This window comes from Phacochoerus africanus, chromosome 8 (assembly GCF_016906955.1).
Source record: "Phacochoerus africanus isolate WHEZ1 chromosome 8, ROS_Pafr_v1, whole genome shotgun sequence".
Classification (NCBI taxonomy): Eukaryota; Metazoa; Chordata; class Mammalia; order Artiodactyla; family Suidae; genus Phacochoerus; species Phacochoerus africanus.
In genome coordinates, this window is record NC_062551.1 from 7,800,398 (window position 1) to 7,815,409 (window position 15,012).

The following is a 15,012-nucleotide window of genomic DNA, read 5'->3' on the forward strand; positions in this document are numbered from 1 at the left end:
TGTTGGCACCTGGTAACCCTGTTTTCCCCTGTTTCCTTGCACTTCTCCAGCTGCTCTTTGAGGTCTTTCATCGCCTCCATCTCCACACATCTGGCCTCTGAGTGTGGGGTGTTCCTAGAGCATAGTCCTTGGCCTGCCCCTCTTCCATGCGCAGCCGCTGAGAGGCTTCCATCACCACTAGTACCCTGTCTTCATCCCCACCTGGAGTGCGGGCCATGGAGGTCTGAGCATCATCTGAGGACCTTATTGACTGAGTTCAGTGTGCTCTATTCTGTCTCCTTGGGAACCTTCCATCCTGGTCCAGGCACCTTCATTCATTCATTCAGACAAACTGGGACCCGAGCAGCCTCCATGGTGCCTTTCCGCTCGCTCTCCTCCTCCACGCCAGTGTCAGGCCGTGTTGACGTCGCCTCTGAAACGTCTCTGGGCTCCACTCATTTTTCACCATTTCCCGAACCGCCACCCGCAAGCCCACTGGCTCGTCTTCCCACATCTCCTCACCCTTGCCTCTCCCCAGTCCTGCTCCCGCTCTTTTCACCAAAGGAGATGCTTCCTTTGCTTAAAAACCGCTGTGGCAAAGTTCCCATTGTGGCTCAGTGGTTAACGAATCTGACTAGGAACCATAACGTTGTGGGTTTGATCCCTGGCCTCGCTCAGTAGGTTAAGGATCCTGGCGTTGCCATGAGCTGTGGTGTAGGTTGCAGATGCAGCTTGGATCCCGTGTTGCTGAGGCTCTGGTGTAGGCCGGTGGCTACAGCTCCGGTTAGACCCCTAGCCTTGGAACCTCCATGTGCCGCAGCTGCAGCCCTAGAAAGAAGACAAAAAAAAAAAAAAATTTTTTTTTAAACAAAACAAAGCAAAATGCTGTGTGTGGCTTCACGTTACTCTGAGAATGAGAACCAAACTCTTCGCACTGTGTCCTCCTGCAGCCCCCTCACCAGCTTCCTCTCCCACACTCTTACTTGCTCTCCCCACCCCAGCCCGCGTGGGCCTTCTCTACACTGTTCCCGCGTTCCCTGCGCTCTCCTACCCCAGGGCCTTTGTATGTCCTCTTCCTGGTGTAGCTCTCTTTTCTGTCTCTGGTTCCTTTTAGGGATGCTGAGACGGGTGGGCACTGCTCACCACTTCCATGTAAGCATTCATCCCCTTAACTGCCAGGACTGTTGTCAGGTGACAGCTGAGTCTTTCCCCCTGGTATTGTCCTCACCTGAAGCGAGCTGCCTTGCCCAGAGTTACAGATGGTTGATGTGGGTACAAAGTCCGAGCCTCGGGACTCCGCTGGAGCCATTTTTTATGTGCCTTCCAGGCTCTAGAGCTCTCTGTGGCCAAGCATGTGTGGCCAAGCTCTCTGTTGCTTCTTTTCCCTTGGCCCCGCACAGCTTCCCTCACTCCCTTACAGGTGTCATTCCTCAGGGCACCTCCTGGTCATGTCCCTGCACTCAGATTTTTACAGCAGACTTGCTTTCTTAGGGGTCTGAGTCCTCCTGTTGATCCTTTAGGTGTCCTCAGGGCGTCTCCCACGACTCACTCACATATGCATATTCATCAGTATCACGCATCACTGCAAGACTAGGCTCCGAGCTCCATGAAGGCAGGGGGCTCACCAAATCTCCCGCTCCAGGCATAGTGCTTGGCGCAAAGAAGGTGCTCCTTGAACACAGTTGATTCACCCTCCTTACTGTCGTTATGCCCCAGAACGTTATGGGGACACTGAATTAGCCAACACCGAACCACTGCTCCTAGGGTAAATGCAAGGGTAGGTTCCTACGAGCCTCTGGTCGCAACATTTTCATCAGCGGATGCATATATGTGTGTGTGCGTGTGTGTGTTTCTGTTTAAAGGCACCTTATCACATTGCTCATTCATTAACAGAACTCAGGGCCAGCAGCTCTGTGTCTCCGGCCTGGATGAAGCTTTCCTGCCCAGTGTTTTCTCTGCCAGGCACGTCGCAGCCTTCTGGTGCTCAGGCCACCAGACAGCACTACACTTTGGGGCTGTTTTAGAAGGAAAATCACCAGTACACCAACAGTCACAGACAGGTGAACAAGGGGCACTAAGTAGCCAGCAAGAAGGTCATTGTTCTCAAACGAGAAGGCAGAGCCTGGCTTCCCACAGTCCGTGTCCTCAGGGAGCATGCGTGGTGGGAGACTCAGTTTTTTCGCTGTTTTGTGCATGTCTATAGATGACCACGAAGTTGCTGCGAGTGCTGATTGTGGGGTTACAGATATATTTAGTGAATCGGCAAATTTACGAACATGGAATTTGTGAATAATGAGGATCACCTCTCTTGGTTTAATGAGCGAATGCGATGAATCAAAAATGACCGCAAATGATTGCCCTCTTCTGGCCCACCTTTTGGTCATGACCCCCTGTGTTGACTCTGTTGTGGCCCTGAGACCTGCTGTGGTCATGGGGACGGTCACAAGCAGAAAGCCAGCGGAGGCCTGGCAAACGCGTGCGCGTGGTGGCTTGCTCTCTTAGGATTCTCTGGAACCACCACGCGCTGCCATCACCAGGCGCTGCCAGCATGAGGCTAGACAGCCCAGGCTAGTCTGCCTGGATGATAAGACGTACGGCCAAGCCACCCCAAGCTGTCTCCCCAGCTGACATTGAGTCACCAGATGTGGGAGTGAGGCCACTCAGGGTCATCCAGGCCAGACGCCTGGCCCACATCAGAAGCCCTACTGGTCAGTCTACAGAACCATGAAAAATAAAAAAAAATGTGTGAGGCAAGTTGCCTTAACCTACTGAGTTTGAGATGCTTGTTCCTTGTGGTTTCTTCACAAAAATGTGAACCCTCGAAGTAATTGTGACGGGTGAAAGTTGATGGAAAAGTGTATAGATCAGATTATGTCTCTAGTTAAATAGAAGCAAAGTTTCTAAGCTTATCCAGTCAAGGCTTTTTAACTTGGTAAGTGGAGTCCTGACTGGCTCAAGAGAAGGGGGTGGGGGAGCCCATGATGCCAGCCTGGGAGCATGTGGACACCCAGCTGCGGAATTTCCTTGGTGGACATCGTTAAGCCAGCTCAACAGTCCGTAGGGAGTTCTGAGCCCAGCTTGGAAGGGAGTCATAGGGTGATTTTTTTTTTTTTTTTTTTTTTTTAAACACTATCTGGCTACTCCATAGACTGACAGGTCTCTTTCGGGGCAGGCTACTGCCTTTAATGTGCATAGTCTTTACGCATAGATTTCTTAATGCTGTGTTTAAACGCACTCTGAAAATCCCCCCACATCTTTTTATCTCAGGCAGTGGTACATCTTTGGGACAGAGAAATCTTTGCATGAAAAATCGGACTAGTGGTATTTCTCAATAAAACCGGGAAAAAAATCAGAATAGCAGTGTTTCTCAATAAAACTGTGGAAAAAAAAATCAGAGTAGCAATTAAAAGGCATAGAGGTCTCTGGGGGTACGTGTAAATTGAATTGGGCATAGACTGTATGACAAACTTTTCAAAAAACCAAGAACTAATCATTCAGTAAGCCAACAACGTTATTTTTTGAAGCTGGTCCTTTGAATGGCTTCTACTGTATTTTTTTTTTTAATGCTTCAGTGACTAAAAATGGCAAAAACATTTTATTTATGTAAAAAGAAATCGCTTGTATGCAAAGTTGCAGCTGCTGCTTATAGGTATACAAATGGATAAAAGCCTGGGAACATGGAGTTTTTCTTTTTTTAATGGAAATCTTGATTTGCTCTTTAATGTTGAGAATCCTTAATTCAGTGGTATCTTGGAGCTTGAACTGGATTGACGGCAAAAAAATGAAATACTAGGAAGACATTCGTATCCTGGTTATATCTCTTTGCATGCAGTTGTGCTCTGGAGAATTACGACTTTCTTGATGAGGGCAGAAAATAGAAATGGTGATGATGGCAGTGACAATAATAATTAGTCAAATTTCTGATCAATTACTGTTTACTATTATTTGGTCTGCTTTCCGCATACTTCACAGCCCTGTCTTAAAGATAATCATCTTTTTCCACTGGAGAATGTTTAAAAACAGGCATATGACTTGAAAATCATTCAGAGAAAATACGGCCCGCTATTCTGTACTTGAGTTAATTTGTTTTTGGTGACTCAGAAGAAGAAAGAAATTCATTGTGTATCCTGCAGACAGGACGATGCTTTAATAAAGAAAAGCAAACCGTCACTTATTTCTCAGAGCACCATTCCGGTCTATTTATTTTTTGTTGGATGCCAGTCGGGGCCATGGTGGTGGAGAGTTTAAAGGACATGACCTGGGCTGGACCAAGAGAGAGTCATGGTCAGACCTGATGTCTGTGCTTCGGTCCTCAGGAAGGGGTGGCCTGGGCAGCGGGGTGACCTTGCTTGGAAGAGCTGTTTATCCTCTGTGCTGACCAGCAGTCTCACAGCAGCTCGTAGCCGGGGGCGACTCTCACCCCTAGGTGACATTTGGCAATTCCGGCCCACATGGTTGGTCATCCCAGCTGGAGAAGAGGGTGCTCCTGGCCTCGGGTGGGTGGAGGCCCGGGATGTTGCTGACCATTCCATAGTATGCATGCGGGATAGCCCCTGTCACGCGGAGTTCTGGCCCCAGTGCTCCTGTGTCGAGGTGGGAAACCCTGCTGAAGTGAGGCCGTTTGGACCTGCTACAGAGGCTCTCACTTAGAACCCTTTCAGACACTTTGGGGGGGTTGGCAAAGGCGGGTGTGGATGCTTGGTGCAGGGTGTCTGGCCAGTGAGGAAGCAGAATCACAGAGAAAGTCGACAGAGCCAAACTAGAACTCAGGTCCCCGCAGGAGAGCAGGCCTGAACTTTGAGTTCCCGCACGTGACAGACCTTGCAGTTTTGCAGCAGACCCCACAGCTGCAAGGGCTTGGCCCCCACTTCTGGTCTTGCTCATCCCCAACCCCCGGGCCCTTCAGCCCTCTGTCACGCCATCTCTCTTCTGCACTTCACACACCTCTCCCCACATCTTTATCTCCATCCCCCAGAGAAACAAACGAGAAACAAGCCAAGCCAGGAGACCTTGTCCTTTTGCCTCCGGGTCCTCCACCCCTGTCTCCGGTGTCCCCATGTGGAGCCGAACTTCAAGAGTGGCCTCTGTCGCTGTCCCCACGGACCCGCTCCCCTTCACTCCCCACCACTGCAGAGGCGGCTTTCTCTGCCATCCCCTTATTTGCATCTTCGCTGCTGCTCTCCTTTTACTAGAACAGGAGCGCCTGTGTTCAGGTGCCTTCCCCCCTGCCGCCCCCTCTCCAGAGAACAGAGAACAGGGGAGGCGCCCTGGGGTCGCGGGAGCTCGCGATGGGTGGTGGTTAATTGCATCTCTGAAGGCAGGAGGCTTCCTCGGATGCCTGGGTCTCACCTGGCCTGAGCAAAGTGCTATTTCTAGGATCATGGGAAATTGCACTTGGATTTTTCAGGTCCCGGAACAGCCCCGCTTTCTGCCTTTTTCTTTAAATCCCTTGTGCCTCATGTATGTCACACTTGGCATTGTCCCTGCTCTTAGGCCCAAGACAGCGCGGAAACAGTGTCTGCTTTTTCTTCAGGCCTCAGCTCTGCTTCCACTTGGTTTCAGTCTAAGGGAGATCATCCGTGAACCAGCCTTGGGAATTCAAGGGTTGGTGTTTTGGCTCCTGTCCCTCCCAAAGATGCGTGCAAGTCCCAAACCCCGGGACCCATGAGTGCGGCCTTATTTGGAAATAGGGTCTTTGTGGATGTGATTGTTGTGGCCCTCAGTCCAGGTGACAGGTGTCCTTAGGAGAAGAGGACATGGGGACATAAAGACATGAAGTCATGACCATGTGAGGCAGAGGCAGAGACGGCAGTGACGTGTCTGCAGGCCGAGCAGTGTGGAGGGTGGCTGGCAGCCCCCAGGAGCTGGGACGGGGCCTGGGGCAGACCCCCTGGAGGCTCAGCAGGGGACGTGGCCCTGCTGACACCTTGCTCTCGGCTTTCTGGCATCCAGACCCAGAGGACGCATCTCTGTTGTCCTAAACCCCCAGTTCGTAGGGGTTTGTTCATCAGCCCCCAGAAACCGACATGCGAGACCAATAGTCTCCGAGTGTGCTGGTCCCTTCAGCCAGGCCTTGCAGCTCAGGAAATGTGTGATGGAAATAACCCTGGGCACGAACTGGCCAGCTCAGCATTGCCAGACAAAGGGTGTCAGTGTGGTGAGGCAGCGAATTCCTCCTCTCTCCCACAGAGAGGGGGATGTGACAGGGGGTGGCTCTGGGAACCCCAGGCCTGAGCCCTGTGGGATCTGCCTGGGGCCTCGTGGTCTGGGGACTCTGGGGATACCTGGGACCAGGCAGGTAGAAGCGGGGACCTGAGCCAGATGAAGCCCTCTAAAATCATGCACTGACACGAGAGATGGCCCCAGGAGTTCCCGCTGTGGCTCAGTGGGTTAAGGACCCGACATTTTCTCCAAGAGGAGGTGGGTTCAGTCTCTGGCCTCACTCCTTGAGGATCCAGTGTTGCCGTGGCTGTGGCGTAGGCCACAGCTGCTGCTCTGATTCAGCCCCTGGCCTGGGAACTTCCATATGCTGCAGGTGCTGCCCTGAAAAGGAAAAAAAAAAAGCGATGGTGCCAAAGTGAACTGTAACACAGGGGCCCTTTGCTTCGGTGACGTCTGCGACATAAGAGCCATCACCCCGCTTGGGTGGGGTCTTGCACCTTCTGCTCTTTGCAAGGGCCTCCTCCTTACCATACCTCGTGAACATCCATCTCTTTTGTTAAACTTTAGGTTTTAGAAAGGAGAGGACTGTTGGTCTTTCACTCTCCTCCCCTCGGCATGCTCCCCAATACCTGGTACCCCGGAAGGTCCTCGTCATGAGCAGGTCACTGGACTGAATTGATTAGAAGTCTTCCCGTGCAATTGTATGTCCTTCAGTAATTAAAACAGGAGTTCACTTGTTTATGACTGTGGTTGCTCCAGCACTTGAAAGAATGTTTTCAGGCGTCCACGATGCTAAAAGGTGTAGGAGAAAAGCCATCTACAGCAAAACATTTCAGCCCAGAGAACTTGCAATACGAAGTGTGAACCCTAATAAAAACCTGTGGGTGTGAGTGAATAATAATGCATTCATCTTTGCTCATCACTCGTAACAAATACCCCACACCAGTGCAAGTTCCTGATGGAGAGCCGACTGGGTGAGGGGAGAAGCGGAAGAGAGCCGGTGTGGGAACTCATTATACTCGCTACTCCGTTTTTCTCCGAACCCGAAAGTGCTATAAAGTCTTAGTAAGTCTAAACACACGAGAAATCTCATTTTCCTTATTTTAGAAGACGTGTACCTACTTTGCAGAATTGCCATCAAGAACACACACACAGTTAGGTAGCGTATATGAAGCTGGCTACAGAGAGGGGATATAATCTTTGCGGGGGTCGGGTGGGTAGGGGTGTGCCCATGGCATGCAAATTCCCACACCAGGGATTGAACCCAAACCACAGCAGTGACAACGCTGAATCCTTCACCACTAGGCCACCAGGGACCTCTCATAGATTAATTTTTATGTGCAGAAGTTCATGTAGGAAACGAGCAAGATGAAATTGATAGCAAAATGACATAAGAATTAACGCTCCAAATCTTTTTTTTTGGTAATTAAAAATTCTTTAATTTTTTGCTTTTGGGGGCTGCACTTGTGGCACATGGAAGTTCCCGGGCTAGGGGTCTAATCAGAGCTGCAGCTGCCAGCCTATGCCACAGCCACGCCAGATCCGAGCCACGTCTGCGACCTATACCACAGCTCACGGCAGCACCAGATCCTTAACCCACTGAATGAGGCCAGGTACCAAATCTGTATCCTCATGGATGTTAGTTGGGTTCGTTACTGCTGAGCTACAAGAGGAGCTCCAAATGCTCCAAATCTTCTATCATCTCCGCCACTTTTGATAGTGGAAACTCCACTTTTTGCATAATTTCAAGATCTCCCTGGCACAGCCTCTCGTACGGTTTTTATCCAGCTACTTCAATAGTTGAAACTGGAAGGCAGTACTCTGGCCAGCAGCCTGATCTGTGTTTTGATTCTTATTCCATCCTTCTGCCTTTGTGGGAAAATCCAGGAATTTTGCCTGACAAGCGTGATATGACGACTAGGACACTAGCGATGCAAGAATGTTCCATCAAGGAGGAAGTGGTCCCAAGCAGGGTACTGGTCTCTGCTGGGGCTGTTTGCAGGACTGAGAGACGCAGAATCAGTAGTGGGTCGAATGCAGAGAAGAGCAGCATCTGAGGGGTGGTGAAGCCAGTGAGAAAGTCACACAGCAGCACAGAAGCGTAATAAATGGCTCGGAGGAGAGGAGGTAAGAACTGAGCTGGCCAGGGAGGTGGAGGTGTGTTGGGGGCAGATTTATTATGTGAAAAGCCCTGGGCCAACAGGGAGGTGAGAACTAGGAGGAAAGAGAAAGGGATTCAAGACAAGTTTCTGGTCAGTGCAAGACGTTCTGCAGGGGAAACGAGCAAAGGGGCAGATTCATTCAAGTCATTTATCGTCTCTTTAATTGTTGGCTTTTTTCCTTAAACACAATAGTTGTCCGATATGGAAAGGCACATATTGTGCCTTTATGAGCCTCTTTGGAGTGTACTGTAGGATAGGTTTTTGTTTTTGTTTTTTTTTTGTTTGTATTTTTGTGGGGCCCTTGTCTCTATAAAGAATTTGATGATAAAAATTATTTGCCGCAGGAGATGTAGCGATTTCCTGATGAAGGTGTAAACAGTGGGCAGAGAGGATGAGTTCGTTTATTCTCTAATCTGCACAGGCCAGCAGTCCAGGCACCCTTACCCATTGCACTCTTAGCAGGAGCATGCAGGAAAATGGGTATGCTGATTCATTTTGTAGGTATGTTAAATGTCCCATTCGGAATTTTTTTGTGTTGACATGGAACATAGAACAACCCATCCTCCAGTGGTGTCTTCTTTTCAGCTCGGGAGGACATAATTCCTGCATGCCCAGCACGTGGTCTCTTTGGGTGTCGATGGCACCCAGCTGCTTGCAGAGTGGGATGCAGAAGGGAAGCTGGGCATGGGACCCTGGGTGGAGAAAGGAGAGCCGTCCATTTTTGCAGAGAGTGTCTCTTCCTCATCCAGCTTAACCTGCTAGACTGTGGTCCTGGATGACCCCACAGCTCTGAGTCCTGGAGCTTTGGGGTGTGTTGACTCCATATACGGGGTGAAGGGCCCAAGAGTGCGCCAAAAGGGAGACATCAAGACTGAGGTCTGTTTCTAGGGAGGAACCCCAAAGCCTGGGGTCACTGAAGTGTGGGGCCAGAACAGGGGCCCGTCTAGCCTGGGCCCGGAGCGCACACTGCCTGTCCGATAAGATTATAAACATCGGAGTTCCTGTGCTGATGCAGCAGGTTAATGATCTGGCTTGTCTCTGTGGAGGTGCCAGTTTGATCCCCAGCCCAGCGCAGTGGGTTAAGGATCTGGCGTTGCTGCAGCTGTGGCGTCAGTTGCAGCTCCAACTTAGATTCAGTCCCTGGGCCAGGAACTCCATATGCCGCAGGTGTGGCTGAGAAAGAAAACAAAATTACAAGTCTTCACACAGTGTCACTTCTCCCTGATTTCCTGATATACTGCCTTTTGTCCCTGTGTCCCACCAGCTCTTTGCTGCTTCAGTGCCATCACCCAATCCGTGCCTCTGTCTAGCAGATTTTGCTTGTCAATTTGTCTCCAAGAAAACCCTTTTCCCTCATCTTCTTCCGATGAGTACTTTTTTTTTTTTTTTTAATTTTTGTCTTTCTGCCTTTTCTAGGGCCGCTCCCTCAGCACATAGAGGTTCCCAGGCTAGGGGTCCAATTGGAGCTGTAGCCGCCGGCCTACACCACAGCCACAGCAACTCGGGATCTGAGCCGAGTCTGCGACCTACACCACAGCAACACCGGATCCTTAACCCACTGAGCAAGGCCAGGGATCGAACCCACAACCTCATGGTTCCTAGTCGAATTCGTTAACCACTGCACCACGACTGGAACTCCCCGATGAGTACTTTTTTACTCTTTAAAATCCAGCTGTCTTATTACCTCCTGCCTCAAACTTTCTAGAACTTTCCTGTATGCCCAGTTCTCTCCGTGTGAGAACCTCTGATCCTTCCTCCATCCATCCATTGAGAACTGTTTAGTGAGCACCTACTACTGTCTGCCAAGCTCTGTTCCAGGCGTTGTAGCAACAACAATGAACAAAACAGACCCTGCAAGCCAGCCGTTGCACAGGATCCTGGCCTCTTTGTATCTCTCTTTCCTCTTATCTCCTGTTGGAATTCTGTTTGTCAGTGTTTTCTGTCAAGGGCTGGATAGTAAATACTTCGGACTTTGTGGGACCGCTGGTCTGTGTTAAAAGTACTCAGCTCTGCTTTGTAGCATAAAAGCAGCCAGAGGTAATATGCAAATAAGTGGGTGTGGCTGAGTGCCAATAAAACTTTACAGAACAGGTGGGGGGCTGCGTGCTGCTGATCACCTAGTAGTTTGCTGCGAGAGAATATAAGCCACATGGGAACAGGTCTTTTTTATCTTTTGGTTTTATTATTTTTACTTCTCTCTCCTTGGTGCTTAGAACTGCTCCTTGCACATAGAAAGCGCTGGTCAGAGATTTGTTAAGCAAGGGAAGTAAAACCACTCTGTTGGATTGGCTGTTTCCAAAAGATGGGGCTCCACGTCCGTGGCGATCACACGAATGTGTGTGGAAGAGCTGAGTGAGTGACACAGACACCTTTCTCTTGAGACTTCCTCCTGGTCGGTGCTCTGGTGGACGCCGGGCACCGGGTAGATCCAGGCCAGCCTTGCTAACCCGGCATATCCCGGCTGCCTCCTGGACAGGCTGAGCTGCTCATGAGGAACCAATGAGAGAATTATAGGCAGGCCTCCCCCCTACCTGCGCCAGCTCGGTGACAGCCCGCTGCGATCTTGCCGAGCGAGACCTCGGCCTCTGCAATGGCCGTTAAAGTTAAACATGACTGCCTGTCAGAGGGAAGTGGCAACAACAGGAGCCACCATCAGACTGCCTGGCAGCGCCGGCCTGGTGGGTGTCCCTGGCCCCCCCTTCCTGAGCCAGGGTCAGCACATTGGCTCCGACAGGCGGGGCCCGGGTGTTTGGTGGGGCCTGTCAGCTGAAATCCAGAGGCGGAGCTGGTGCTGCTTTGGAAATGGGGGCCTGACAAGTGCAGCCAGATAAAGACAAGAGGAAGAAGAGGAGGTGGGGTGGGGAGCTGGGGGAAACTGGCCAGCAGGGCCCTCTGCTGCTGGTGGGGGGGTGGGGGGCTCCCCCAGCCAGGCCTCCACTCCTCTTCTGTTTCTTGTCAACTGTGCTGTCACTGGACAGTCGGCGAGATTTCAAACAGATAACCGCCCCTTTGGGAAGCTGGAATGCCTTGGCAGACAATTTTAGGCCTTGATTTGATTGATAAATCCTTTGTGACAAAAGGGGATGAAAGAGGCCCCCCGTTTGGTACATATAAATAGGAAATTAGCTGGCAAAGTTGTCAAAGATAATTAACTTTCCGATTCTGCGGGTCTATTCAGGTTGACATCCTGAAATTATTTAGAAATGCACATGTCAACGCTCTGACAGAATTTGGGCCTGATCAGATAAACAGATTTGGCGATGTTTGATTGTAAAATGATGTCAGCGCTTAGCTGGTGTTTTATCATCGCGGGCTTCTGCTGGCTGCAGTGGATGTGTAGGGAGAGGGTTTGGGTGTGTGGGGTGGGTGGGGGCTGGGCGCGTGGCATGGGGGATTGAACAGGACGCACAGAGTGCAGCACATCGGCCTTCTTCTTTTACTGTCAGTGAGTTGAGAAATTCCTAGCCTTCAGTTCAAGCACAATTAACCTTGGACTCAACCCAAGGACTCCTCCCCAGGCCTTGACCTCCAGCAGGAAGGGAAGCATTCTGAGGGATTTAGCAGCAGACACATCATCCCTCTGCTCTCCCATGCTCACCAACCAGGCAGGGGCAGCATGCAACATCATTAGAGTTAAATGTGACTGTTTAAGTGTAAGAAGCCCTGCTGCTTCTTACCTATCATGGCTTTGGGTAAATTACTAGGTCTGATACGCTATTAAGAGTGGAGCATACCTTTTCTGGCATCTGCCTCTTGTTATTGGAAATTGCCTCTTTAGAAGACCAGTTCAGGGACTTGCTCTTGTGGCTCAGTGGGTTCAGACCCTGACTAGTATCCATGAGGATTCAGGTCAGGTTCGATTCCTGGCCTCGCTCAGGTTCAGTGGGTTAAGGATCTGGTGTTGCCATGAGCGTGGTGTAGGTCACAGACATGGCTTGGATCCTGCATGGCTGTGGCTGTGGTGTAGGCCAGCAGCTGCAGCTCCGAATCGACCCCTAGCCTGGGTACTTCCATATGCTGCAGGTGTGCACTGAAAAAGAAAGAAAGAAAGGAAAAAAAAAAAAAACTAGTTCAGAGCCAAATTCTTCCTATGAAGAAACACCCTTCCTGCAAGTGAAAGAAGATGGATGAGAGCTAACATTTCCTGGGCACCTCCTTTGTGACAGAGGCCATGCTGGACACTTCTGTGTCATTTGCACACTTTAACCAATTTCCGTATGAGATATGTCTTTCTCCTTTGTCTGGTGAGAAGACAGGTGCTCAGAGAGGTTAGTTCAGCTCCTGGAGGTAACCCAGCTATCAAAGAAGTGGCATTTGGATGTGAACATGGATTTGACTGCCTCTCCTTTTTCCCCAGCATGACTTTCTTGTTAACAGAATCATTGATTCTTACATAGAAGTGAGTTTGAAGACCCTGTAGTTCAAGGTTCCGCCACTCATGACCCATGGGCCAAGTCCATCCTGTGACCTGTTTTTAAATGGCCCCCAAGCTGAGAATGCTTTCTTACATTTGTAAATTCTCATGGGGAAGATCAGCATGATATTTCAGGACATGAAATTAAAATGTGAGGCGTTTCCGTTGTGGCTCAGTGGTAACGAACCCGACTAGTATCTGTGAGGATTCGGGTACGATCCCTGGCCTTGCTCAGTGGGCTGTGGGTTAAAGATCCCGCATGGATGTGGCTGTGGTGTAGGCTGGCAGCTACAGCTCTGATTTGATCCCTAGCCTGGAAACTTGCATATGCTGCAGATGCGGCTCGAAAAAGACAAAAAAAAAAAAATTGAATGTCCATAAATAAACTTTTATTTGGACATAGCCTCACTCATTCATTTATGCATTGTCTACAACTGTTTCTGCACTATAACTGCAGAATTGAATATTTGCAACAGAGACCACGTGGCCTTTGAAGCTGAAAGTACGTACTGCCTGGCTCCTTACAGAAAACCTTTACTGACCCCTCATTTCATTAGTGCCTCAGTGAAAGCTTATTGAGTTCTGAGTGTAGCCCTGGCCAAACTCAACAGGTTTATCTAATTTATCGCAACGACTCAAGGCGGGTGCTCTTAAGTGTTGTTGTGCAGGTGAAGAAACTGAGGTTTAGACACGTTCAAGAAGCTGGTCGGGCTAACAGAGCAGAGCCAGGATTCACAGCCTGATTTCCCGCTCAGAGCTTGTGCTTGTGCTCTGAATTCCCTCATTTTATTGCCATTTCACTTCACTGCAATTCCAGTTACCTGATGTGGCTTTTCTAGGCTAGGTGCCTGAGATGCAGTGGTGATTACCACGGCGTTGGACAGGCAATGACCCACAGAGGTGTCCTCCTCCTAATTTTCAGAGCTGTGAATATGCCACCTTCCATGGCAGAGGGACTTTGCAGACATGGTTAGAGATTTTTGACATGGGAAGCTGGTTCGGGATCATCCAGATGGGTTTAAGGACAAGGGTACTTGTAAGAGGGAAGCAAGAATATCAAAGAGTCGGCAGACTGGGGGCAGCAGTTGGTTGGAGTGTGAGGCCGTGAGCCAAGGAGTGCAGGTGGCCTCTAGAAGCTGACCAAGACAAGGAGGTGTCTTCTCTGAGCTGGACTGCCAGAGAGTCAATGAGTGTTGCTCTACGATACTAAGTTTGTGGTCTTTTGTTCCAGCAGCTACAGGAAGCTAATAGACAGCCGCCAGGTTCTTGCCTGGAAGCCACCCAATGCAGTAGGAGACCCACTCATCCACAGAAGTAGATTTCGAAGGATCATCTGCCCTGCAGCTGTCAAAGAACTTAACTGGAGGTGGAGCCAGCCTCGAGGCCTTCCTCAGAAGGGGTTGGAGGGCTTGCCGTCCTGCAGAGTCATGTCCTCAGGGAGGTCCTCTCTTCATTCCAGTTTCTGGGGCTGGATGCCGGCGTCTTCCAGCACCGGCCACAGAGCGTCGTGCACCTGAAGACAAGAATCAGAGGGTGTTTTCCTCCGCCTCCTGCTTCAGGCGCTGCCACTTGCCCTGAGCTTCCGGGGCTAAACGCCGGCTTTCTGGCGCGTGACCTACACCTCGGTGAGTTTTCTTCTCCTGATTGTTGAGGAGCGAGGCTTTTGCAAAAGGGAAATCAGAATTGTGCCTGCATTTTATTAGCCTTGTGGCTATTTGCAAATTAATTGGGGAGGCAGTATAATTTACTTCTTGTATAGAATTCAGTTTTGATTACTGGCGTGTCACTAAAGTTCCAGCTTCCGCCAGAGCTCTTATTATGAGAAATTAAGATACCTTTCTCCTTCCCCCAAATAAAATAAACATACGGCTGTGGGACGCAATCAAATTAAAAAATATCATTTAATCCAAGGGAAGATAATTATTTGAATGAAACTGGAGAGGAGAAACTCAATCTAGGGTTTGAATGTTGACATGAAATTGTGAAGGCTATTTTCACTCATCACTGACTTTTAATAGCACTTTGTATGGAGTAATTTGCAGCATAAACCTTGTTAATGTGATATTGGTTATTTCAGCATCATGTCAGGGAATTGGAGCCGTTCCCCAGACCACTGCTGGGGTGTCCCTGTGTGTCGGCCGAGATATTCAAGAAGTCGTATTTACCGACGCATTGCCTTGTCTCTCAGTTGGCTTTATTGTCTGCGGTCAGGCTTTGCTCAAAATGTCATTTGGGAGGAGAGCAGAAAGCTGCTGTGGGTGTAGCATGCATATCCCCCTCTGTGTATCATATATG

General features: G+C 49.9%; 1 long non-coding RNA gene across 2 annotated transcripts in view; it reads left to right on the plus strand.

Moving 5' to 3' along the window:
• Positions 1–15,012, plus strand: part of LOC125133066 (uncharacterized) — a 351,736-nt gene that overhangs the window by 172,843 nt on the left and 163,881 nt on the right. For both annotated transcript variants that reach the window (XR_007136403.1, XR_007136402.1), the window contains exon 3: positions 13,949–14,342. This is a non-coding gene — a long non-coding RNA (uncharacterized LOC125133066). The remainder of the gene's footprint in view (positions 1–13,948; positions 14,343–15,012) is intronic.